Here is a 24,435-nt window from a genome sequence, read left to right on the forward strand (position 1 = left end):
AAAGTCTAATAGATTTATAATTTTTGTGTATGTTTTTGTCATAGAAGTTAAAAAAAAAAACTATGGCAATTTTATATGTCTGTTTTTTGGTAGTTCCCATAGCAGTAAAATATTCACTCAATAATGACATTTATAACTTTTCAACTACAGGTAGGATTACATCTATTTGAGGTTTAAATCCTTGGCAATAAAGCTTTCTCCCATCTATATCTCTGTTTTATTATGTGCTTAAAATTTGCTCTAAAAGATAAATAAAACGGAGTAGTAGGTTATGAATCTAGAAGTTTTCAAGAAATGCTGATTTATGTTTGTATGACATAATTTATTTTTTAAGCTCCTTTCCACTGGTGGCCAAAATGAAATTTTAGACAGGTCAGGACACACACACACACACACGCGCGCGCGCACACACACACACACCCCACATGTGTATTCTTCTTCCAGTCTTCTGCCAGGTTATGGCTGTGTTTTATATGGCTCCTTAGTGCCATGGCCTCAGAGCTGGGTGGAGATGGGTATCTATCCTTTGTTATGTCACCTTCAATCTGCCATCCCCTGAGAAGTGCATCTCCATAGCTAGTCTCTGGTGTGTGCTGGCTGCTGGTTGCCTCTCACTTCTGAATGCAGGGACCCTTCAGTCCAACCTTCTCCAAGCGACTTTAGGCTCTCTTAGGGACCTAGAAGTAGTCCCCCAAAGCCTATGCCATTCTGGAGCCTGAAGAACTGGGGTAGGAGCTGGGTACCCTTCTGTGGTACTCCTGACACAAGCTTCTTAGGCAACTCTGGAGTAAAAGGGAGCTCTGTGACGCTATGTATCCAATAGCCTATGTGACCACAGATCCAGGACCATGTCTATGCTGGGGTGGGGGTAAGGCACTCAGATTTTCCAAGTAGGTAGGCTCTTCTATACTCCTAGATTCCCTGAGTCATCTGGACTCTGCCCTACCCTCTGGTCATCTGCACCTATTCTCTCTGCTAGGGCTCAGACTTCTGGGGGAGTGCCCTGGGATCTTGCTCAGAGTTTCAGGACTCCACATTTCCCCTTTTCTTCTCTAAATTCTCCATCCCTCTCTATCCCATGAAAATTTGATCTACTCTTCAGGACCAAAAAAAAAAAAAAAAGAATCAAAATGAACACACATTGTTTGTCAGGGCCTAAACTTTGAAACTCAAAATGCTTTTTTCATCTCAGACTATAGTTTCAGACATGATTTGCAAAAGTCCAGTTTTGAGATGTTAAACGATTGTGTAATGCAAATTCTCTCTCTTTCTCTCTCTTTCCCTCTCTCCCCTGGCCCCACCCTCTATCTCTGCCCCTCCCCACTCTGCTGTGCATGGTATACACTGCATACCCTGGCTGATGCCTCACTGGGGGTAAGGCCAAAGATGCTTGGGAGTACTGTGGGAAAAGAATTTGTTGTTTCTCTATGAAATGTTAATCCCACTGCACATGTAAATATTTGAACGCCATCTGGAAAGGGCCTTTTGCATCTATCAGATTCCTTGGTAGTGCTAATGATGGCTGGATTATGAGGTGTTAAAGATCACAGGAGACCAGGTTTCACCAGGAGCTGTGGGAGAAGCTTATGATGTGGTCTTTGGGTATCCGGTCCTGACACTCAGTATGATGGCAACTGCCGTGAGGACTCTTCTAGCGGCATGGTTCCAGGGGTTCTGTGTGGAGGAAAATGGGGAGACTTGGAAACATTTGGCTTGGGAATTTAATCACACAGCATGAGTGCATTCCTCATTTGTCTCCTCCCTTATCCTGCCATAATGTATAAGAGAAGATAGGCACAGTGGAGGCTGAAGGGCATTCTCAGCCTCTCTGGACACTCCCCATACAGGGCTTCCAGAGACTGGTGTGGACGGAGCTGGGGACAAAGATTGATCTGCCTGGATCCAGATCTTCTTAACCTCTTCACTCTGCCCACACACATGCAGCCCTCCGCCCTCCACTCCCTGTAAATAAAGATATCAATATTGATCTCTTCTTCCTCTTGCTCCTTCAGAGCTAAACTAATATAATAATTTAAGCTGGATTGTTTCTAGTTTAACTACCACTGCTCCAGGCTGGGATGGCATCTTCACCGTGGGCCATGTGGAGTTTACTCACCTCCCCTGAGGAAAGGATTTCTATTGCAGTTGGCAGAGAACATTCTGAACTCTGCCCTCACGTCACATACCACATCTCTTTTGTGCTTTGGCACTGAATGACCAAAATCACCATGCTTCCCCCTATAAGAGGAAGAGAGAAATCCAGAAGGTGGGTGCTGATGAGCTAGGCTTGAAGGTATCTGGGTTAACAAAGTCTGATATTTGGAAGGAATATATAGGAGCAAGAAAAGTGTGAGGGTTTCTGGGGGGAGGGGGGGTGGAAGAAGGGGGGGTGGGGTGATGGACATTGGGGAGGGTATGTGCTTTGGTGAGTGCTGTGAAGTGTGTTAAACCTGGCAATTCACAGACCTGTACCCCTGGGGATAAAAATACATGTTTATAAAAAAATAAAAAATTAAAAAAAAAAAAGAAAAGTGTGGATGAAGTTATGGAATTTGGGAAATATAACAAGTACTTAGAATATTAAAAACAAACAAACACCTGTGTCCATCATATGAGTTTTTAAAGGCTTAGCACCCCCACCTCTCTGGGGCATTATGTGTGACTAAGGGTGCCTCCCACACTAATCTGGTTGTTACAAAGCACCATGGCACCCTAACAGTCCTTCAGGGTTCCCTCTTGCTGCTTGGATCTGGGGCTTTTGACTTGGACTCAAGGATGCTCTTAGGGACATTGCCCATACTGGATCCTGTGGCAGAAAATGTCACTTTCAGAGCCTTATTCTGTATTCACCTATCCCGAGAAACCTGGGCCACCACCATTCAGTAGGGACCTTCAGCAACTTGAGAAAAATGGTTTCCAAACACAGCTCCCAGGAGGTGCGACAGACATTTTTCCTGGAGTTTGGAGAGATGGTTGAATTATTAAACAAGATGTTGGCTTATGAGCTCCACAGAGTCAAGTTATCTGAACTGATGAGAGAGTCAAACATCCCCAATCCACAAAATGTTAGATTTTGCAGAGGAATACAGAAATCTTGATCTTGACCCTTTTTTTGGTTTTGAGGATTCTGGCTGGGCTGCCACAACATACTGTAGACTGAGGGCTTAAACAACAAACATTTATTTGCTTCACAGTTCTGGAGAATGGAAGTCCAAGATTGCTGTGTCGGCAGGACTATTTCTCCTAAGGCCTTTCTCTTCAGCTTGTCTCACCTTTGTCACCTTCTCACTGTGTCCTCATTGGCCTTTTCCCTTTGTGTCCATCACTGGTATTTCTCCCTCTTCTTATAAGGACACCAGTCACATTGGGTTAGGGTCCTACTCTATCATCTCATTTAACTGTAATTACCTCTTTTAAGGGTGCTGTATCCTAATATAACCAGATTGGGGTTAGGACTTCAACATAGGAATTTGATGGGGAGGGCATGGTGCAGTTCATAACAATGATCCATTCTGCTACTTCATGATTTAAAACAAGACAGCATTGCGTTATCTGCTGTCTCCAAAATAACGGTATGAATAGAATGGGTTAGATGGGGCACTGAAAAATATTCAGGAATGAAATCTTCATTGAAGATTTCTTCACATCTTCATTGTGAAGATTTCTTCACATCTTCATTGAAGCAGGCCTCTGTAACCCACTGGTTGAGACAAAGCAAGTCACTTTGCCTCCTTGAGTCAGTATTTCTTCACTGGGGAAACAAGGAAAGTGCTATATAGCCTGCATGGATGGGAATATTAGAAATCATGTTTGCAAAACAGGTACTGACAGAAGATATTATTGTGAACCAGTGGCATCATTCTGGACACTCCATGGGATCCAAAGGTGCAGTTAATTCCTTGCCCCCTTTGAGAGGCATTTATCTGAAGGATTCCTGAACATTGTGCTGTAGGACCATGCAACCTTGGATACACAGACTTGACGGTGAGCCAAAGGCCAAATACACTCAGGAGCTTGACACACACTACTTCTCCTGTGAGAACATTATGGAAATTTTTTGTGGGATCTTGAATGAACATCTGACTTCCCATGAAGACTGGATCTGAGGCTGAGCATGCACCCCATGCTTCACCACATCTGCCAGTATTCTAACACAGACTTCCTCATATGTGATCTCCTTCTGCATCTTATAATTTAGAAAAAAAAAATTTAATTAAAAATAAATAGATACCTTTCATAATAATAAACAGGGGTACATGAGGGACTTCTTAAGGTTGTAAACTAGAACATGGATTTTACAGAGTTACACTGAAATTCCTATCACTGCAGAAATATTTAACCAGGATCTGGAGTCAAGGAAAGGGCTGAGGAAGGAGGTCAAGCAGGAAAGGGAAAGCTGGAGTGACTGATCACAATGACAAAGGAGTCCACACAATGAGGCAGGGATGACTTAAAAACAGTTAACTTAAGTTTCCAGATAAAATAGAGAAAAATGCTTTCATGCTTGAAAGAACAACTTGAAAAAAATAGATAAAACAAATGAAACATGGCTTTACAGCAAAGGATAGTAATCCCTGAGAGATGGGAAATGATAGGAGCAACCTGTACAATTGCCTCAAGTTTCCAGATTACAACACAGAGAGGTACAACCCAGGCAGAGTCCAGGAGATTGCCTGAATGGAGGAGACAGAACTGAGATTCCAGAGCAAGGCACATAGAGTACATGCAGCAGAGTACCAGAGAGGAGAGAGCTACAAAAAGTCCTTGAGTGGTCAGCAGATTATGATCAAGGTATGCATGTGAAGAAACTACCAGAGGTTGTAAAAAGGCGTCCTAAAAGGATCAGAGGGAACAGTGCCTGCATTCCCATGGGCCAAAAATCATATATTTGCCCCAAACCATATTGGTAGATAATTTATAGGGTATTGGGTAGAATCCTAAGAACAGATAGTTTATAGGGTATTGGGTAGAATCCTAAGAACAGACTTGCCTCAATAAAATTAACCCTTTATTGAACACTAGATCCTGTCTAGCAAATCTTAACGCACAACCTTAAAGGATCAAACTGTTTCCATGTAACCTAACAGCAAACTGAGCTCAAGAATATTTTTAGGGGTACCTAGCTGGCTCAGTCAGTAGAGTGCAACTCTTGATCTCAGGGTAATGAGTTCAAGTCCTATATTGGACATGAAACCTACTTAGAGGAAAAAAAAAGAATATTTATAGGAATACAAAAAGTCCATTATGTAACAGGAAAATATTCACAATATCAGACCACAATTAAAAATAATTAGACATGCAAAGAAGCAGGAAAATGATCTGTGAAAGATACATAGAAAAGAACATTCCATTGTTACTTTATTCCAGGTGCTCAAGAAATTTAAATAGAGACATAACTCAAATAAAACTTCTAAAAATGTAAATGACAAGCCTGAAACAAAAAAATGAAATATACTACATAAATCAAAGGGCATGTCAAACATTGCAGAAAAACAGATTTGTGATTCTGAAGACACAGCAATGGAAGCTATCCAAGAACAAACACATAGAGGAAAAAAATAATTAATAAATGAAAAGAGCATCAGTGAGCTGTGGAACAAAACCTTGAGTGGTCTAATATGTGTGTAACTGGTATTCATAGAGGGGGAAGGGCAGAAAAAAGTATCTGAAGAAATAACAGCCAAAAACATTTCAAATTTGATAAAAATTATAAAGTCAAAGATCAAAGATGTTAAATTCCAAACACAAGCAATATGAAAAAAGAATACACCAAGGCACATCAAAATCAAATTGCTCAAAACCCATCATAAAGAGAAAATATAAAAAATAGACATGAAAATAGACTTGTCATACACACAGAAGCAAAAATCAGGGTGATGGTAAATTTCTCATTAAAAACAAAAACAGTTGTAGTGAAAAGAAGGGCCATCTGTACCCCAATGTTCATAGCAGCAATGGCCACAGTCGCCAAACTGTGGAAAGAACCAAGATGCCCTTCAATGGACGAATGGATAAGGAAGATGTGGTCCATATACATTATGGAGTATTATGCCTCCATCAGAAAGGATGAATACCCAAATTTTGTATCAACATAATCTGGAAGAGATTGTGCTGAGTGGAATAAGTCAAGCAGAGAGAGTCAATTATCATATGGTTTCACTTACTTGTGGAGCATAAGGAATGACATGGAGAACATGGGGAGATGGAGAGGAGAAGGGAGTTGGGAGAAATTGGAGGGGGAGATGAATCATGAGAGACTATGGACTCTGAGAAACAATCTGAGGGTTTTGAAGGGGTGGGGGGTGGGAGGCTGGGTGGGCCTGGTGGTGGGTATTGGGGAGGGCACATATGGCATGGAGCACTGGGTGTGGTGCATAAACAATGAATTCTGGTACACTGAAAAGAAATTTAAAAAATAAAACATTAAAAAAAAAATAAAGAAAGCACTAAGACAGGGGAAATCTTTAAAGAACTGAAAGTAAAAACTGTCAACCTAGATTACTACATCCAGAGAAAATATATTTCAAAAATGAAGATAAAATAAAGATATTTTCAGACATACAAAGCCAAAATAATTCATTATCACAAAACAGGAAATCCAACAGGCAGAAGAAAGATAGAAATATGGATCTACACATTGAATGAAGAGACCAGAAAGGATAACTACATTGGGTAAATATACAAGATTGTTTCTTATTATTTAAACCCATTTAAAAGAAAATTGTTTAGGGGCACCTGGGTGGCTCAGTGGGTTGAGCCACTGCCTTCGGCTCAGGTCATGACCCCAGGGTCCTGGGATCGAGCCCCACATTGGGCTCCCTGCTCAGTGGAGAGCCTGCTTCCTCCTCTCTCTCTGCCTGCCTCTCTGCCTACTTGTGATCTCTCTCTGTAAAATAATAAAATCTTTAAAAAAAAAAGAAAGAAAATTGTTTAAACAACAGTAATAGTAATGTACTGTGGAGTTTATAAAATGTATAAAATCATATGGATAACAGTAATAGCACAAAGGCCAGGATAACTAAAAAATATACTTTGTACAGTTCTTATGTTCTACTAAAATTTTTATAAGATCACGTGAAGATATACTGTGATAGTTTAAAGATGCATTCTTTTTTTTTTTTTTAAGATTTTATTTTTTTATTTGACAGAGAGAGATCACAAGTAGGCAGAGAGGCAGGCAGAGAGAGAGAGGAGGAAGCAGGCTCCCTGTGGAGCAGAGAGCCTGATGCGGGACTCGATCCCAGGACCCTGAGATCATGACCTGAGCCGAAGGCAGTGGCTTAACCCACTGAGCCACCCAGGCGCCCCAAAGATGCATTCTATAAATCCTAAAGCAACCACCAAACAATAACACAGAGAGCTATAACTAATAAGCCAACAGATGTTAAATTGTAATCATAAATAACACTCATTTTACCTAAGAAGAAATAGGAAAAAAGGAAAACAAAGTACAAAAGAGATAAACAGAAAAAAATAGCAAGATTTAAAGCTAATTTTGCCAATTATCACAGTAATTTTAAAGGGTCTGACCACTCTGATTAAAAGTTGGGGATTGGCATATTAGATTAAATGTTCAAGATCCAACTATACAGTATCTACAAGAAAAAAAAAAAAAAGAAAGAAAGAGAGAGAGAAACAGAGAAGCCATGTTTTACATATGAAGATACAAATCACTTAAAAGAAAAAGGATAGAAAATTGTAAACCATGTTAAAAATAATATAAATAGTACTAAATTTGCTCAAATATCAGAAATAGTCAATTCTTGATGATAGAATGCTATCAAAAATAAGCTTAATTCACAATGATAAAGAGGTCAGCTAAAGAAGATGTGACAATCCTAAATATGTATGCAACCACCCATTCAAAATACTTGAAGCAAACTCTGACAGAACTGCAGGGAGAAATAGACAAATTCATAGTTACAGTCAGAGACTTAAATAATTATTAATATTTATTAATTTTTAAGAATTAATAGAGGGACACCTAGCTGGCTTAGTTGGTAGTACATGTGACTCTCAATCTTGGGGTCATGAGTTCAAGCCCCACATTAGGTGTAGAGATTACTTAAAAATAAAATCTTTAACAATAAGAATTAATAGAACAAATAACAGGAACTCAGTAACAACACAGAAGACTTTAATAACACAGTTAACCAACTTTTCTTAATTGACATATAAAACATTCCAATAACCAACATCAGAATATTTTTTTTTCATGTGCTGCAGAAACAATATTAACCAAGGTGGAACATATTCTGGATTCTAAAACAAGTCTCAACAAATTAAATTGATTTAAGTCTAACAAAGTACATTCTCTAGCCATAAACAATTAAACTAGAAACCAGTCATAGAAATATCTCTGGTGGGAAAAAAATCTCTAAATATTGGAAACTAATTTACACATTTATAAATAACACATAGATCAAAAAAAAAAAAAAAAAGAAACCACAATGGAAACTAGAAAGTATAAATGCAAATGAAAACACAACACATTAAATTTGTGGGCTTCCACTTTAATTATGTTAGAGTAAGAAGAGGTCTCAAGTCAATGACCACAGAGTCCACCAGAAAGAAAAAAGAGCAAACATAGTGGATTATATACAGAAGAAATGGAATTTAAAAATAGAAACTAATGTTACAGAAAACCAACCAAAAAACAAATTGATGAAATCAAAAGTCAATTCTTTTAGAAACTCAATAAACTGATAAACCCCTAGCCAGACTGATCAGAAAGAAAGAAGATGCAGATTACTACCTTCAAGTGACATTACTACAGATTCTACAGGTTCAAAGAAATATATGGACTATAATTAATAATTTTATATCAATAAATTTGACAAGGTACATGAAATGGACAACTTTTTAAAATATATAAATTAGAAACCTCACTCAAGAAGAAACTGATAGCACGAATTGTCCTCTATCAAGGAAATTAAAATTATACTCAACATCTTTAAAAAAGAAACAAGTGAAAAAATGCTACCAGACCCAAATATCTTCACTAAGGAATTTAAGCAAGAAATAATATTAATTCTACATTAACTACAAACTCTTACATAAAAATCAAAGAGGAAGGAGTACTTCTCAATCCATTCCATGAGATAAGAATTACTCTGATATGAAAACCAGGAGAAGATATTACAAGAAAAGAAAACCACAGAGCAATGCTTTAATGACTATAAACACAAAATCCCTGAACAAAATACAAAGAAATTGAATCAACATGTGAAGAAGAGCAAATGTGTGGCCGGTTTGGATTAATCCTAGCAGTGTATGGTTGATTTAACATCTGAAAATCAATTAATTAATATACCATGCATTCCAGTCATTTCACACCTAGGTATTTATTTACCCAAGAGAAATTGAGGCATATATTCATACAAGAATATGCAAATGAATTTTTATAGCAGCTATATTTGTAAAAGCCAAAACCTATAAAATCCAAAATTCTCATCAATGATTGAATACACAGAATGTATTATATTCATACAATGGACTATTACTTAGCAATAAAAAAGAATGAAGTGGTGATACATGCAACAACATAAACAAATCTCAAAATAATTATGCCAAATAAGAGAAAGAGAATTTTATTTAAATTCTACAAAGCACAAACTGGTGTATAGGGACAGCTATCAGAGGTTGACTAGGGATAGGGGCAGACTAGAGAGGTGAAGGAACAAATGATATAAAGCAGCATGAAAAAAATGTGAGGGGATGTCATATATATTCACATTCTTGATTATAGTGATAGTTTAATAGGTATATTCATATGTTAAAACATATCTTGTTGTGCACTTTAAATGTATTCATATTTTTAAGTGTTAAATATACCTCAATAAAGCTATTTTATTGAGAAAATAATAACAAACGTTAAAAGGCCAGGATGCTTTTGGAAATATGTGTTGTGGTGGCCACATGTTTGCACCAACCAAAACCTGGCGCCATTGGCACCGCAGAGTGAACACAATACAGAAGCAATGTGCTATCTGCTCTGCCCTGGCTGCCTCAGCCTTACCAGCACTAGTCATGTCTAACAGTCATCGTATTGAGGAAGATCCTGAACTTCCTTTCATGGCTGAAGATAAAGCTGAAGGTTGCAAGAAGACCAAGAAGTCTGTTTTGCTTCTTAAGAAACTTAAATTATATCAAAAAGGTCTATGATATCAATGGGGTGATATAAAAAAGTTCTATGATATCAAAAAGGAACAATATCAAAGAGGTCTGTGCTTCCCAGTGAATGAGAGCTGTCAAGGCAAAACAAAAAACCATCATTGTATGCAGCACAGGGGACCCTACATCACCTATAATGAAGACAACGGTATCATCGAGGCTTTCAGAATCATCCCAGGAATTACTTTACTTAATGTAAGCAAACTGAACATTTTGAAACTTGCTTCTGGTGGACCTGTGAGACATTTCTGCATTTGGACTGAAAGAGCTTTCTGCAAGTTACACAATCTGTTGGTACCTGGTGTAAGGCTGCCTGCCTCAAGAGTAACTACAACAGGCACCTGGGTGGCTCAGTGGGTTAAAACCTCTGCCTTGGGCTCAGATCATGATCTCAGGGTCCTGGGATTGAGCCCCACATCGGGCTCTCTGCTTAGTGGGGAGCCTGCTTCCTCCTCCCTCTCTGCCTGTCTCTTTGCCTGCTTGTGATCTCTGTCTGTCAAATAAATAAATAAAATCTTAAAAAAAAATTTTTTTAAAAAGAGTAACTACAACATTCCCATGTATAAGATGCTTAATACGGACCTTAGCAGAATCTTGAAAAGCCCAGAGATTCAAAGAGCCCTCTAAGCATCATGCAAGAAGATTCATGACAGAGACCTGAAGAAGAATCCAAAGAAGAACCCGAGAATCATATTGAAGCTAAATCCATATGCAAAGACCATGCATGAGAACAACATTCATTGCCAGGCCAAGAATTACAAACTCTGGATGGATACTGCAGCAGGAAACTTAGAAGCCAAATCAGATGAGAAGTGGGGTCTGGGCAAGAAGCCCACGGTAGGAAAGAAGGGAAAGAAGGCTACTGGTGTGCAGAAGAAGAAACCTTTGGAGGGAAAAAAAGTTGCAACTACCAAGAAACCAGCAGCTGACAAGAAGGCTGCAGAAAAGAAACACATCATGGAAGATAAGAATCCTGCTGCCTAAAAACTTACATTTATTTGTTCCATAAAAGTCAAATCATTTAGACAGCTAATTTTGAATAAAGACCTGATCAAAGACAGTGGGAAAAAGAAAGATAGCAAATATCCCCAACTTGATCTATAGATTCAACATAATTCCAAATAAAATTCTAGAAAGATTTTTTAAAGAAATTGACAAGTTAATATTAAAATTTACATGAAACTACAATAGACTTTTATAAAACTAAACAAGAAAATAATTTGGAAGACTTATTCTACCTGACTTTGAGACTTCATATAATTCACTAATCAAGGCAATGTGGCTTTGGCATCAAGACAGACAAGTAGATAAATGGAACACAGTCTATTACTATGTGTATAGTACAGATCTGAGTTCTGACACTGGTTCCAAGACAATTAAATGTGGAAAAAAATATTTTGAATAAAGGATGCTTGAACAATTGGAAAACCATTAGCAATAAAATAAACATCAACCATTATCTCACACCATAAAAAAAAATGAACTTCAAATGGATTACACACCTAAAAAATCCCTGAAATCTATAAAACTTCTGGAAGGAAACAGAAAGTCTATGTGGTGTTGGGGTAGGGAAAGTTTTCTTAGATGCAACACAAATGTCAAATTGTAAAACATAAATACATATATACATGCACAAGTAAATATAATTTAACCAAAACAAAAAATTTTTGCTCTCTAAAGAGCAAAGAAAATTATTAGGAAAACTAAAAGGCAAGCCATAAGTGGAAAGAAAATATTTGTAAAAATGTATCTGGCAAAGTACTGATATTCAGAAAGAGTTCTTACAAAACAATAACAAAAACAAACTAATAATAATGTAAGGAAAATATTTGAACAGGTACTTCACAAATAAAAAAATAAATAGCCAATAAATACATAAAAATATGCCAATGATATTATCTTTTCAGAGAAACATAAGTTAAAGCCACTAAATAAGGTAACATTCCACTAGCATTAGAATCACTAAATGTTATAACAAAAAAATTAAAATAAGAAAAATACTGACTTTATCAGTGTTATGAGAATATGTGTCATGTGCCGGTGGGAATATAAAATGATACAGCTCCTTTGGAAAACAATTTTATGGTTTCCTAAAAATTTAAACATACAGCTACCATATAAGCCAAGGTTCTACTTCTGGTTATTTATCCAAGAGGGATAAAATCATATGTTCACACAAAGATCTATAGATAAATGTATACCGCATTTTTATCTGTAATAACAAAATACTGGAAATAACTGAAATGCCCTTTAACAAGTGAATGGAATATCTATACAGTGGAATATTATTCAGTAACTCATGCAACACAAGTGACAGTCAAAATGATTATGCTGAGTGAAAAAAGCAAGGTAAAACAAAAATTGTAAATGCATATATAAATTCAAGAAAATGTAAACTGATATGCAGTGACTGAATGAAATTAGTGGTTGCATGGGGATAGTGATGGAGAGAAAATTTTAAGGGTAATGAAAAAAATTTTTTTCAATTTATTTATTTTCAGAAAAACAGTATTCATTATTTTTGCACCACACCCAGTGCTCCATGCAATCCGTGCCCTCTATAATACCCACCACCTGGTACCCCAACATCCCACCCCCCCGCCACTTCAAACCCCTCAGATTGTTTTTCAGAGTCCATAGTCTCTCATGATTCACCTCCCCTTCCAATTTACCCCAACTCCCTTCTCCTCTCTAACACCCCTTGTCCTCCATGATATTTGTTATGCTCCACAAATAAGTGAAACCATATGATAATTGACTCTCTCTGCTTGACTTATTTCACTCAGCATAATCTCTTCCAGTCCCGTCCATGTTGCTACAAAAGTTGGGTATTCATCCTTTCTGATGGAGGCATAATACTCCATAGTATATAAAATTTTTTATTTTATTTGTGATAATGGTTTCATAGGTATATGTATTTATGTCAAAACTGACTGTAAGAGGTGCCTGGGTGGCTCAGTCAGTTGAGTGTCTGCCTTCAGCTCAGGTCATGATTCCAGAGTCCTGGGATGGAGCCCCACATCTGGCTCCCTGCTCAGTTGGGAGCCTGCTTCTCCCTTTCTCTCTTGATGCTCCTCCCTGCTTGTGCTCTCTTTCCCTGTCAAATAAATAAATAAAATCTTTAAAAAAAACAAAAAAACTGACTGTAAGTACATGTATGTTAGCATACTTCAGCATACTTCAGTTTCATTTCAAGTATATGTACTTTAATATACTTCAATTATTCCGCAATAAGAAAACAAAATTCCATTCATAAAAGTAGCACAAAGAGCTCCCAATGGCCAAAGTGGAACAATTAGAGAAACAAAACAATTTTGGATCACAGCCAAACATATGAAATGTGTCCATGTGTCCACACAGACTTAAATGAATTAATTATTGGAAGAGAAGAGAAAAATACTCTATGTAGAAGAATTCCAAATAATTTATGGAGATAAATATTACATCACAGAAGTGAAGTATGGCTCTCCACTCCTTATGTGTAGAAGGTACAAAGTAAATTTCTTCTAAAAAGTACAGTATGAAGAGAGAAAAAAAAAAAACAAAACAAACAGTAACTTTTAGTAGAGAAACCTGACAAATGCTACTTCAGCCCGGTGATCAAGGTCAACATTAACAGTGATAAACCATGTTGACATTATGTACCCTTGATAAGATATTATGAGAATGTACTTAATCTCTGTGCTTTTTCTTTCAAAAACCCATAACACCATTCTATTTGGGAGGAAAAATAAAAACATACAGGTTGCAATAGCGAATCATACTACAAAATACTTGGGACTCGAGACAGTCAAAGTCATGAAAAACAAGGGAAGTCTTAGAAACTATCACAAGCAAGAGAAACCTAAGGAGACCTGAAAATTGAATATAATGTGGTATCCTGTGATCCCATGGGATCCTAGAACTAAGAATAAATAAATAGACTATGGACTTCAACTAAAAATAATACATCAATATCTGCTTATTTATAGGAAATGCTTCATTAATATAAGACATTAATAATAGAGAAGGCTGAGTTTGTAGTGTATGGGAACTATAGTAATTTATGTGTTTAAAATGAACTCATAAGTAAAAATGAATGATAATGAAAGCAGCCAAGTATGTACCTAGAATAATATGAACCGGTTTAAATATTATATAAAGTGCTTTTTAAGTTACAAGAAAGAATAAATAAAATCTAAATTAGGTGGAAGGAAAGGAACAATACTGATAAGGGCAGAAATCAATGAAACGTAAAATGGACAATGGAAAAAGCTAGCTCTATGAAAATATTTTAAAAATTACAACCCCTGTGAGATAGATCAAGACAAAAAAAAGTAAAAAACAAAAATTACTAATATCAGTAAGGAGACATCCCTATAGACCCTACAGACATAAATGAGACAATAAGGTAATATTATCAACTTTTTTGTTTTTTTGCAAACAAATTCAACTAAGATAAAACTCTTTGTAAGGTTAAAAAATTACAAAACAAGAAATATAATGTCTGGAATTATAGGATTAGATGATATTTCTAATTTTTTTAGGAACCTCCACATAAATATAGAGAACAAACCAGTGGTTGTCAGAAGGAAGGGAAGGATGAGTAAACTGGATATGGCATCACAGGAGCTAGAACAAAGCAAAATTTATGTTTAACACTTTAATTTGGTATAATACTGAATTTCCAAGCCAATGTATTCAGACAAAAAGAAAAAAGAAATAATGGAAATAGTGGAAATAAAAAAATAAAATTGCCTTTACTCACAGATGACACAATAACCTTTGTAGAAAACCCTAAGGAATCCATGACAAGAAGAAGGGGAAAAAAAAAAAAAAAACACTAATAAGTGAATTTAGCAAGGTTTCAGTACACAAAGTCAATATACAAAATCAAATGTACTCTTAATACTAACAATATTCAGGGGCTCCTGGGTGGCTCAGTGGGTTAAAGCCTCTGCTTTTGGCTCAGGTCATGATCTCAGGGTCCTGGGATAGACTAGCACCCACCTCCCCCTGTCAGGCTCTCTGCTCGGCAGGGAGCCTGCTTCCTCTCTGTCTGTCAAATAAATAAATAAAATCTTAAAAAAAAAAAACCCTAACAACATTCAATTGAAAAATTAATGTTTATACACCACTTACAGTAGTTAGGGATAGTTATAAATACTATGGATAATTTTAAAAAATATGTATAAGATATATATGCTGAAAGCTATATTACATTTTTTTTTAAAAAGTAAAGAAAACCTTAATAAATACATTATATATCATTTTAATGGGCTGGAAGATTCAATATATTTAAGGTGGCATTTTTTCCTTCAAAGTAATCTATAGAATTAAAGGCAATTCCAATAAAAATCCTAGCAGTATTTTTGTAGAAATTAACAAATAGATTCTCAAATTATAAAGAAATCCAAAAAACCTAGGATGGGCAAAATAAAATCTTTAATTAGAAAAAAGGTTTTCCCGGACAATAAAAATGTTTTATTTCTTGATAGGGATGTGGGTTAAATGGGTTTATACATTTGGCAAAATACACCGAACCATATATGTATGAACCAGCACAGTATTTACACTGTATGTAAAGTGTACCCCAACAAAAAGCTATAAAAATTAAATGACCAAAAAAATAAAAAATTAAATGACGAGTAACAAAAAAATGAACCCCCAAATGGCTTAATAGTACATTATGATAAATAAGTAGTAAGTAATAATTTTCATTTTGTTCAGATTGTTTCAAATATATAGAGTCCACACTTCTTGGAGTAGACATGAATGTTATACAAATAGCCTCATTGCAGGTACTTGGCGGAGTGCAAGTTTTGCCATCTTGGAAATCAGGCTAGATTATGCTAGTTTGTCAACTTGTGGCAATGCCACAGATAGGTAACATCCTCACTGATCTTCTCCCTCTCCTCTCTCACAAGTTCTTCTTGTTGGCCAAACCCAGTAAGAAGCTTGAGAGTAAGCAAGCCTTTTGATACAGATGGGCTTCTTTAGGCACAGCATACAGGAAGACAGAGAGGATGAGCACAGATGCCCTGAGATATAGCAAGAGCTAGAAATTGACAGTTGCATTTAAGCCCTTGAGATGTTTAGCCTCCTTGGTTATGCCATACAACCCAGCCAATCCTGATATCTTCCAACTAAATTTATGGATTCAGTATAACTTTGATATTGAAAACGGAGATAATAAGAAAGAAATATTATAAGCCAATCTTATTCATGCATGTAGATGTCATTATCCTAAACAAAACATTAGTAAAAGAGATCTAACAAAGCATGGGTTAACATTAGGAAAACTATTACGTATTCAAGGAGAAAAACAAATTCAATGAAGACAGAAAAGATATATTTTTTTTAATGTCAACACCAGAAAGCAGACCAGTGGTTGCCTGGAAGAGAAGAGGGAAAAACATGGAGGACATGAGGAGAGAACTATAAAGAACCACAAGGAAATTGGGGGTGATGGAAATATTAATCATCTTGGTCATGGTGATGATTTCTTGACTATATGCATATGTCAAAACTGGTCAAGTTGTACTCTTTGAGTGTGTTCAGTTTATCTTAGGTCAATCCTATCTCAATAAGACTTTTAAAAAGACATACATGAGAAACAGTATAAATTCCACACAGTTACTTCCAGAAAGTATATTTTTATGAGATAACTATTACCCTGATCCCAAAGCGAAGTCAAAGATAGTACAAGAGAACAATGAACCAATATCCTTATGAAGATAGATGCAGAATTTCTCAACAAAGTACTGACAAATTGATTACAACAAACCATAAAAAAGGAAAAAAAAAAAAAAACCATGATGACAAAGCTGGATATATCCTAGGAATGCAAGGCTGGTTCAATAGTCAAAAACAGAAACATAATCCACCATATTAACAGACTAGTGAAGAAAACTACATGACCCTCTAAATCGACTTAAAAGAAACATCTGCCAAAATTTGATATGCACTCATAACACAAACATTCAGCAAACTAAGACTAAAAGTGACACCCCCCACCACCAACACCTGCCAAGGGCATCAACAAAAGCCTTTAGCTAACATCACACTTAATGTTGAAAGATTTATTTTATTTTAGTTTTTTGGTCCAAAGATCAAAAATAAGGCAAGGATGTCCACATTTATCTCTTTTATTCATTTTCCTACTGGAAGTTCTTGCTAGTACAATTTGTGAGGGGGAAAAAAATGACATATGGATGGGAAAAGAAGAAGAAAACTGTTCCTATTAACAGAATATAATATTATCCATACATAAAATCCAATTGAATTTATTAAAAAGAACAAGAAATAATAAGGCTGTAGGATATAAATTCGACACACAAAAGTCAATCATATTTCTGAATAATAGCAATAAGCAATGGAAACGGGAACTTTTGAAAATTAACAATACCTTTAAAAATTACTTTGAGGGGCACCTGGGTGGCTCAGCGGGTTAAGCCGTTGCCTTTGGCTCAGGTCATGATCTCAGGGTGTTGGGATCGAGCCCCGCATCCGGCTCTCTGCTCAGCAGGGAGCCTGCTTCCTCCTCTCTCTCTGCTTGCCTCTCTGCCTGCTTGTGATCTCTCTCAATAAATCTCTCTCAAATAAATAAATAAAATCTTTTAAAAAATAATAAAAAAATAAAAATAAAAATTACTTTGAAATACTTACAAATAAGTTGACCAAACCATGTGAAGGACCTTGATATTACCAAACATTGATGAAAGAAATCAAAGAAAAAATAAATAGACTTATGTACATACATGTAGCATATCAGTTCTCCCCAGACGGATCTAGAAATTTAACTCCATTCCAATCGAAACCTCATCAAGTGTTTTTGTAGATACAGATAAGCTTGATTCTGAAAGTTATATAGAAAGGCAAAGGAACAGGGCACCTGGGTGGCCTAGTCAGTTAAGCATCTGCCTTTGGCAGCGAGCTGGACCAAGGGTCCAGGGATTGAACGCTTCATCAAGCTCCCTGCCAATGTCTGGCTCCTCCTTCAGTGGAGAGCCCGCTTCTCCATCTCCCCGCTTCTTGGTCTCTCCCTTCGCTTTCTCTCTCTCTCTCTCTCATAAATAAGTGAAGTCTTTAAAAAAAAAAGGGGGGGGCACCTGGGTGGCTCAGTGGGTTAAAGCCTCTGCCTTCGGCTCAGGTCATGATCCCAGGGTCCAGGGATCGAGCCCCGCATCGGGCTGTCCACTCTGCGGATAGCCTGCTTCCTCCTCTCTCTCTTTCTACCTGCCTCTCTGCCTCCTTGTGATCTCTGTCTGTCAAATAAATAAATAAATAAAATCTTTAAAAAATATAAAAATAAAAAAATAAAAATTTAAAAAAAAAACAAAAACAAAGGAAGTAGTAATGCCAAATATTTTTGAAAAGAAGAAAGTCATAGGACTCATAGCATTTGATTTTTAAAATTAATATAGAACTATAGTAATCAAAGAAGGTGAAGGGATATATATCAATGCAACATAAAATACATAAATTAATCCACACAATTGATTTTTGGCAAAGGTGCAAAGGTCATTCAATACAGATAGGAAAGTCTTCAACAAATGTTGTTGAAAAATTAGGTATCTCCACAGGGGGGAAAAAAAAACGTACCTGGACCAAATCTTCACACCTATTACAAAAAATTAATGAATAATAGGTGATATATAAATGTAAAATGCAAATCTGTAAAACTTTTTGAAGAAAACATAGAGGATATTTGTTACATGGAGTTAGAGAAAGAGTACTTAGATATCTCACCAAAAATCTGAGCCATAAAATAAAATAAAAAATTCTAAATCAGACTTCATCAAAATTGAAAATGTTTGTTTTAGGAAAAAGAAAACCTCTTAATAGAATGAATAGATAAGCTAAAGAATGGAAGAAAATATTTACAAATCATATATTTGATAAAGGACTTGTATCCAGAACTTATAAAGAACTCTTAAAACTTAACAGAAATAAAATAATACCATAAAAATGAATTTAAGACTTGAACAGAAAATTCACCAAAAAGAATAGAAAGATGGCAAATAAGCCCATAAAAAGAGGTTCACCATCATTAACCATTAGGGAAATGCATGTTACGATCATAATGATAGGGAGACATCTGGTCTGGGGTCTGGTGTGTAAAGAACTTGCAAATCAGTGTTGTCTCTACAGTAAGAACTGGACAAATGGAAAAGCAGTGACTTTTCCTGGACCCCTCATAAAATTGGTGTTGCAGGAAAAACTACCACCTGGAAATCTGAGAAGACAGGTGAATCTAGAAAGTCACACTGAGATCTGCTCACCTGGAGAAGCTACTGGAGCTACACACTGGTAGAATGCCTAAACGATAATTTTGACAAATTATAAGGGGCTGAGTTTGGACCAGTTTGAAAGTGAGAAACTCCTGGGGGTCCAATCTTAGGAGGACTCCCACACTTCAATGTACATTACCTCTAGAAACCTTGCCAGGTTCTCACAATGCAGGTCCAAAGAAGATTCCCTTTTGGCATTCACAGGGAGAGAAAGAATAATCCTTGTGAAATATACCAAAGACTTTTCCATAAAAGAAGCATACTTTCCAGGGGGAAAGCTTTTATTGGAGCTCTGTCCCCCCATTACCATAAAAAAAGAAAGTCCTCTCAATCCACCCCCATAGAGCCTGCCTGTCTTACCTAAAGCATGAGGGAAGAGGAATCCATAGAAAAAGAAACACCTGTCAAGGTCACAGGGCAGAGAAACATGTGTGCTAAAAGACTCAGTATAATTGGAAGATTATGAAATTCTCTCCCTCACCCATACCTTACCACTATACTGACAGGGTTCAAGAATACTAACAGTGGGTAACAGATAAAAGAGCTGCACAACACAGATTCAGGGAAGCTCAAAGTTAAGAGAGAAGACAACAAACAAGAACAACAAGAATTTGAAGCCTCTGGTAACCTACAAACACAGTTGTAAAAACAGAGCATCAGTCCTACCCATATTAACATCAATCCTCATTGTAGAGGACAATTTACCTCAGTTCTCATTACCCAATAAAAATTTACAAGTCATCATAAAAGAGGAGAACACCATCTTCCATTGTGTATCTATACCACATTTTCTTTATCCATTCATCAGTCAATGGATATGTGGGCCCTTTCCATAATTTGGCTATTGTTGATAATGGTGCTATAAACATCAGGGTGTATGTACTCCTTTAAATTAGTATTTTTGTATCCTTCGGGTAATACCTGGGATGACAATTGTTGGATCTAGAGTAGTTCTATTTTTAACTTTTTAAGGAAGGCCCATACTATTTCTCATAGTGGCTACACCAGTTTGCATTTCTTCCAATTGTGCAAGAGGATTCCCCTTTCTCCTCAACAGAAGAACATAGAGAAAATTAAAAGCAAACCTGTGTTGTTAATTTTAGCCATTCTGACAGGTGTGAGGTGATATCTCATTGTAGTTTTGATTTATATTTACCTGAAAATGAGTGATGTTGAGCATGTTTCACATATCTGTTGGCCATCTGTATGTCTTCTTTGAGAAAATGCCTACTTAAGTCTTCTGCCCATTTTTAAACTGGAATATTTGTTTTTTGGGTGTTGTTCTATAAGTTCTTTATAGATTTTAGAGGCTAATCCTTTATCAGATATGCCATTTGCAAATATCTTCTCCCATTCTGTAAGCTGCTTTTTAGTTTTGTTAATTGTTTTCTTCACTATACAGAAGCTTTTTATTTTTTATGAAGTCCCAATAGTTTATTTTTACTTTTGTTTCCCTTGCCTCAGGACAAATATCTAATAAGAAGTTGTTGTGGCTAATGTCAAAGAGGTTACTGCCTGTGTCCTCCTCTGGGATTTTAATGGTTTCATGCCTCACATTTTGGTCTTTAATCCACTTCGAATTCATTTTCGTATATAATGTGAGGAATATAACTAAGCCATCAAAAAGAATGAAAACTCACCATTTGCAACAACGTGAATGGAGTTAGAGAGTATTATGCTAAGTGAAGTTAAGTCAGTCAGAGAAAGACCAATACCATATGATTTCACTCATTTGTGGACTTTAAGAAACAAAACCAATGAACATACAGGGAGAAAAAAGAGAAGAAAACCAAGAAAAAAACTCTTCACTGTAGAGAACAAATTGATGGTTACTGGAGGGGAATTGGGTGGGGGATGGGTTAAATAGGTGATGGGGGGGCGCCTGGGTGGCTCAGTGGGTTAAGCCGCTGCCTTCGGCTCAGGTCATGATCTCAGGGTCCTGGGATCGAGTCCCACATCGGGCTCTCTGCGCAGCGTGGGGCCTGCTTCCCTTCCTCTCTCTGTGATCTCTTCCCTTCCTCTCTCCTACTGTGATCTCTCTCTGTCAAATAAATAAATAAAATCTTTAAAAAAAAAAAAATAGGTGATGGGTATTAAGGAGGGCACTTGTTGGGATGAGCACCAGGTGTTACATGTGCAAGAATCACTAAATTCTGCACCTGAAACTATTATTACACTATATGTAAACTAGCAGGAACTTAAATAAAACTTGGGAAAAAAAGAGAGGCAAACCTAGAAGCAGACATTCAACTATAGAGAAGAAATGATGGTTATGGGGTAGGGGTGGGGGGTTTATTAAAAAAAAAACAACAGAAGAACATAGAGAAAATTAAAAGATAAAGAAACCAACACTGGTTCTTTGCACAGATCACTCAAATCTGTAAAACTGTGCCAAGCTTACCAAGAAAAAAAGATACAGGGCACAGTGTAACAATATCAGAAATGAAAGAGATTTCATCCCTCCTGACTACATGAACATTAAAAAAAAAATAAAGAATGACAATCAACAACTTTATACCCACAAATGTGAATGTTTTGAAGAAATAAATCTTTAAAGACAACTACCAAAATATATGCAAAAACAAGTAGATAAACTAAATGAGTCTGTATTTATAAAGAAATTGAATAATTAATAGCTTTCCAAAATAATCACTGACCGAGATGGTTTCAACAGTGAATTTTACCAAAGGTTTAAGAAAGAAATTATACTAATTTTTTACAATCTCTTCCAGAAGGTAGAAACAGAAGGAGCACTTCCTAACTCATCCTATGAGTCCAGCATTACCTTAATATCAAAACAAGATATAGATTTTACAAGAAAGGAAAACTACGAACCAATATCTATCATAAACATAGACATAAAAAATCTTGAATAACAAAACAGCAAACTGAATCTAGCATTGCAGGGTGCCTGGGTGGCTCTTTCTGTTAAGCGTCAGCCTTCAGCTCTGGTCATGATCCCGGGGTCCTGGGATCAAGTCCTGCATGGGGAATCCCTGCTCAGTGAGGAGTATGCTTTTCCCTCTCCCTTTGCCCTCACCCTGCCCATGCTGTCTCTCACTCTCGCTCTCAAATAAGTAAATGAATCCAGCACTGAATAAAAACAATTACATACCCCAACCAAGTAGGATTCAACATACCTATGCAAGACTGACTCAACATTCAGACATCAAATCCATCACATCAATAAGCTAAATAAGAATTATCATGTGATAATATCAATAGATGCAGAAAAAGCATTTGACAAAATTCAACACCTATTCATTAAGGAAAAAAAAAAAAGCTTTCAGCAAACTAGAAATAGAAACTTCCTCGATTTGATAAAGAATATGCACCAAAAACCCTATAGTTAACATCATACTTAATGGTGAGAAACTGGATGTTCCATCCTAAAATCAGGCACAAGGCAAGGATATTCTCTTTTATCACTCTTATTCCACTTCCACTGGAAGTCCTGACTAGTTCAAGAGGACAAGAAAAGACAATAAAATCTATACAGATTGAAAAGGAAGAAATAAAACTGTCTCTATTAGTAGATGATAATATTCTATGTAGAAAATCCCAGAGAATCTTCAAAAATACTCCTGGGGCAAGTATAAACTATTTGCAAGATATTCAAGGTCAATATAAAGAGTCAACTGCTTTCCTATATTCCAGCAATAAATAATTAAAATTAGAAATTAAGAAACAATTTCATTTACAATAACTCCAAAAATACTTACATGTAACTCACAATATTCATAGAACCTTTATACAGAAAACCATAAAACATTGCTGAAAAATTAAAAGAAGATCTAAATGAATGGATAGATATTTTATTTCCATGGATTGGAGGACAAAATCTTGTTAAGACATAAATTCTTCCAAACTTTATCCATAGATCAATGGAATCTCAATTATATTCTGAACAAGCTATTTTGTAGAGATCTACAAATTAATTCTAAAGTTTATACAAAAGGGGCATGGGGTAATTGGGTGATGGACATTAAAGAGCGTACTTGAAGTAATGGGTATTGTATGCAACTGTTGAGTCACTGAAGTCTACCTCTGAAACTAATAATACAGTATATATTAAAATGAATTCCAATAAAAAATCAAAGTTTATATGAAAAAGCAAAAAGAGCTACAATAACCAACATAATACAGAAGAATGATACTACCCAACTTCAAGACTTACTATAAAACTACAGTGATCAAGACAGTCTGATATTATTGGTCAAAAAATAAACATATGGATCAATGCAACAGAATATACCAACATAGTGATAGTCAGCTGATTTCTGACAAAGAAGCAAAGGTAATTCAGTGGGGAAAGAATAGTTTTCTCGAAATGATGCTGAAGCAACTGAACATCCAAATGCAAAAACAAAACAAAACAAGCAAACAAACAAACAAACAAAAAAAGCAACAACAGCAAAAAAAGCAATTCACCAAAACAAAGAATCTTGAGATAGATCCTAAACCCTCACAAAAATTAAGTTTAAATGGATCATACACCCAAATGTGAAATGTAAAACTATAAAATGTGAAGAAGAAAACATACTTAAATCTATGTGACTTAGGATTTGGTGATTTTATAATAGCAAAAGTATGATTCTTGGAAGAAAAAAATGCTAAGTTAGACTTTTATTAAAATTAAAAACTTCTGCTCTGCAAAAGACACTATTTAGAGAATGAAAAACAAGCCTCACGCTGGCAGAAAATATTTGCAAAACACACATATCCTATAAAGTACTTTTATCCAAAATACAAAAAGAACTCTTAAAACTCAAAAATAAGAACATTTAAAAACCCAAATTAAAAATCAGCAAAGGATGTGAACAGATTCCTCATCAAAGAAGATACACAGCTAGCAGATAAGCATGTTCAACATCATTTTTATAAGGGGATTGAAAATTTAAATGACAATGACATATGACTCCAGAACTATGAAAATGTCATATGTTCCTATATATACATATATATGTATAAATTATACACATATATATCA

General features: G+C 36.0%; 1 pseudogene across 1 annotated transcript; it reads left to right on the forward strand.

Moving 5' to 3' along the window:
* Positions 1–4,677: 4,677 nt before the first annotated feature.
* Positions 4,678–11,157, forward strand: LOC309866662 (large ribosomal subunit protein uL4 pseudogene; annotated as a pseudogene). Its single transcript has 3 exons — positions 4,678–4,791; positions 9,886–10,496; positions 10,714–11,157. The product of its transcript is annotated as a large ribosomal subunit protein uL4 pseudogene (transcript).
* Positions 11,158–24,435: the final 13,278 nt, after the last annotated feature.

Source organism: Mustela nivalis, assembly GCF_964662115.1.
Source record: "Mustela nivalis genome assembly, chromosome: 6".
In the NCBI taxonomy this organism is placed as follows: Eukaryota; Metazoa; Chordata; class Mammalia; order Carnivora; family Mustelidae; genus Mustela; species Mustela nivalis.